Genomic DNA, 4,463 nt, shown 5'->3' with positions numbered 1-4,463 from the left:
AAGAACCCCATTTGTTAAAACCGCATGAAAAATCATTCCATTCTTTTGTTTTTCATGCAAAAAGGTTGTGCAGATTGGAATGACGTGAGGGTGAGTCATTTTTAGGTGAAGTATACCTTTAAAGAGTGGGACTATTCTCAAATCTAATGATATGAACTGTTGAAAAAAATTTGATTTGTGGTTGTTACACTTTCACCACATTTGATGGCAGTAGGATCTCAGAAAGATCTTCTGATGAGACTAGATGCACACGCACTTTTGCCCAGCGTCTTACTAAGTGCACTACTTTCACTAACTGCACTGCTCATGAGTGTACTAAGAATATGGCGCATGTTGCGTAATCCAAGTATGCATTTCTCTTGCGTACTGTGAGTTCACTTGACCTTGTTTGAAAGCTGCATCGTGCACTTCTGTGGTTGAGCTGTATTAACAGGTGAACAGCTTTGTGTGTTTTCTAATGCCATGTGTAGTGCTCAAGAGATGAGACCCCAAAAAGCAAGCTAAAAAAATGACTGTTAGTCCATCTTTGAAAATGCAAAATATATTTTAGGTCTGTATTTTATAATGCCAGAAAAATGAGAGGATCTCTAAAATGTATTTATAAAGTACACTGATTCAAATAAATTGAAGGTTATTACATTGATGAGGGTTTTGCATTTTAGATTTTTTCTTTAGTTAAAATTCTTGCAGTACTATAAAAATGTAAGAAATATATATGCTTATTTTAGTTTTAAATGATCCTGCATTTATTAATAAAATGTCTGTGAACGTTTCAAACAGCAGATTGTACTAACCTCTTGCTATTGTAATGTTCAATAAAAATGCGAAATGGTGTGCAGTTGTAAGTGCTGATTGATTGTAAGTTACTAATATTTTTGCTCATGAATGAGGGCTCCAGTAATATCAATGGCATAAAAAAAAGATTTTTTGTTTTGTTTTCAAGTAAAATAGGTCACCCTATTATTGTGGCTGCATGTGAAAATTGTTCATATGTTCAGGCTTTTCTTGCAATTAAAGTAAATAAACACAAGCTTAACTGATATTTTGTGGCAGTTTCAGCTTTGGGTAAAATCATGTTAGTATAATTGGCTCCGGGGACAGCAAAGAACCTAATACGGTCGTAATGTTTATGGAAACTTTCAAAAGAATCAATTACTAGATGTGCATTTTAGATTCTATTCTGGGAAAAGAGGTCAAAAATATAGATGATTCATCCTTCACTGCAGATTTCTGTCCAAATGTTCTCTAAAATGACTGTAGCTCTCTTAACACCAGCTGCTGCAGAGTAGCAAATAGCAAATCACGGTCCATGACCGTTATGTAACTAAAGCCGATTCAATATGTCAATATGTATGTCCCGCCCAAACTTCCTGTTTCAATAGGAACTACATCAACACTGGTAGGAAACTGTGGTTGCTTTACAATGCTCTTTATGTGCACTAGTGAAAAAGAATTATCTTTGCATTCTTTTTGGAGAATTATCTTTCTGGCATTAGAAGTGGACTTGGATCACTTTTTTGTTCCATTTTGCATAAACTGACTTGGATGCTGAACCATTTGAATGCTTCCTGTGTTAGAAAGTGTGTCATTTTTTTTCTTTGGCCAAATTTATTGTCTACAGTTTGTTGTTTTATCGTTTATCTGGAGGCTTCTGTATTTCACTCTTTTAGTCTCCATGTCCCATGAGCCCTTGTCTTCCAGACAAAAACACTACTCTATTTCTAGCATCATATTTGTTTTTGAGGCTCTAACGGACAGCAAAAGTTCTATCCTTGTCTCCCCCTGCCTTTTCTACTCCCCACATATCTTATAATCTTAACTGTGGGCTGCTGGAGATTTACAGTCTAGAAATAAATTACACACTCGACAATAACCCAGAGGTGAAAATAGAAGCTCTCCAGAGAATCTGGAGAAATGAAATAGCTCGCAAATGTTTGTTTGATGTCAAATCGGATTGATGATGTTTTTTAGTCAGTATTGTTTGGAAGGTTTGTGTTAATAGCGCTTTCCTTTAAGATCCATAAATAACAATCCTGTGGCTGTCCCATGTTGTCCTGAAATTTGTCCGACGGGGTGTCTGTGGATTTATTGTCATCCTATTGTGTTTGTGGTTCGTGCCACATTTTGACGTTTGGTTTCTTTCACCGCCTTAAAGAGTGATGATTTTTTTCTTTTTCATTGAATGGTTAACGCAGACTCGCAGAGTCCTTTGTGCTGTTTCCAGTTATGACCATGCTTACATTTGTTCTTTAATAGAGATCTTGGTACAACATTGACGTCTTTTACACTATTGTAGGACGAATTTCTTAATCTGCCTGTCAATCAAATATGCAAATAAAGATTTCGCACTGCATTCCCCCTTTTATTGGCGACAGACTTACCTTCAAATACATGTAGATTTAAATACTGTTTATATTTAGGGAGACGTATATTAACACTTCTATTAAAATAGTTCATTATAATTCTATTCAAATCGCAAATGCACTTATTGACTTGATAGACTTTTATTTTTAATTTGAAAAAAATAAAAAGATTTTAATAATGGTAGATGAAGTCAATTACAAAAGTGTTCAAAAGAAAATGTCTATATTTTCATTCTGCTCTTGAAGACGTGCTCCACCTGTTGCTCTTCATAGCATAATCACAAACACATCACAAAATAAAACAGTTCACCTTGAACACTTAACACAAACATATTCCCTGTGTCCCTTTCCATTTCAGTGGCACTTTTATGCCGTGCACAGTGTAATGTTATTTGTGAGGTTGTGGCAGAAGGGTTGCGGAGGGCCCCTTTGGCTTTGAAAAGAGATACTTGGTCTTTAAGAGGTAGCAGGGCACAGAAGTGAGTGCCCCTCGACATTCAAGGTGTATCCAATGCCTCGCGCTCAGCGAGACCTAAAACGCAAAACAGACGGCAGTGCGAGTCAAGATCAAAGCGTGTGGCCGTGGTCCCAGTCGGCCTGCTGTCCACGCAAGCTGAGCTCTCCTGTCAGACTGAATCACTGCCGTGTGTCCTGTGTCTTTCTGCATACATCGACTCAGACAATAGGGAGCTACCGCTCACCACCACCAAAATCGTTATTATTGCACTCGGTCTGAAGTGTGTACAGAGAGACAGTCACGTACACAGAGCCTCACAGATCGTCTTCTGCTCATGTCACACAAGGACATTCTGTGCTGGAAATAGCAGGCAGACGCCCCTTCAGTGCAGAACAGAAGTAAAGGGAACTTGGCATAACTGTTCTCTCTGACTAGTTCAGTATTTTGTCAGTGGTTGATGGTGAAAGAATGTCTTATTTCAGAGTAAACATCCATGCACACACACACAAAACACACACACACTATATATATATATATATATATATATATATTGCTATTTATATAACCACCTTAGTGCAAAGGAAATATTTTTTAAAACACATTCCATTCATAAGTGTTTATTTTATTACAATTTATTGAGTTGTGTCTGTAGATTTAAATTACAATACATATCTTTTATAGTTTTATTTTTTCCTCCAAAAATTATTTTTCCCCCTCATGCACGGAGCACGAAATCTTCACTTCAGTAAAACAAACTTTTCAATTTCATTCTTATGTATATTGTGAAGGTTTTTAAAGAGGGGGTTTGTACATATATAATTTCATGGATTAATATAAAATTTTATTCCTAAAAAAGAAATGTATTTTACTTTATAGCTGTTGACAGTATTTATTATTATTATTAACTATGGAAGGCATTTTCTGCCAAATTTAAATAAATAAATGAAATGATTAAAATTAAAATTAAAACCAGATTTACGATTTCATTACAGAAAACTGTACGCAAAATATGTGACAAAATTGAGAATGAAATTAAATGATTTCATTTTCACGGTGACACCTGTCAAATTGAAAAATAAAATGCAATTGGTGATTTCACATTTCATTTTCAATACAGTCTCGAGGCAAGACTGCCAATATTAAAATGAAAAGCCAAACGTGAAAAAGAAACTACACATACAGTTTTTACAAAGCTCTTTATTAACGCTCACGCAATAATAGTGACACAATTCAAATTTAAATGTAAATTTTACTTGTCATTTTAATTCCTCTTTTATTTCACTGTTTTCATTTTCGTTTTCATTTTCAAAGACAACCTGTATGCAAATTATATGTTAATGAGTGGGTGTGGCTCAATTACGTTGTTACGTGGAGGAGCTATAATGGCGGTTATGGCCAGCTAGCAAACATTTCGGATGATAATGACTTCATTTTGCTACGAGTTGAATCTATCTTGGATACACTTGGACATTTTGCAGCCGTCACAAACTCAGCAGACAGCAGTTTTCGTCACCGTTTTCATTTTCGTTTTCATTTTCAAAGACAACCTGCATGCAAATTATATGTTGATTTGATTATATGTTGAATGAGTGGGTGTGGCTTATTCAAGTAACGGCGCTAGGGACAGTCGTCGAAGTCTCGTG

The sequence above is a fragment of the Carassius carassius genome, chromosome 14, assembly GCF_963082965.1.
Source record: "Carassius carassius chromosome 14, fCarCar2.1, whole genome shotgun sequence".
Classification (NCBI taxonomy): domain Eukaryota; kingdom Metazoa; phylum Chordata; class Actinopteri; order Cypriniformes; family Cyprinidae; genus Carassius; species Carassius carassius.
The sequence above is the reverse complement of the archived record's forward strand: the minus strand, read 5'-3'. Positions refer to the sequence as shown.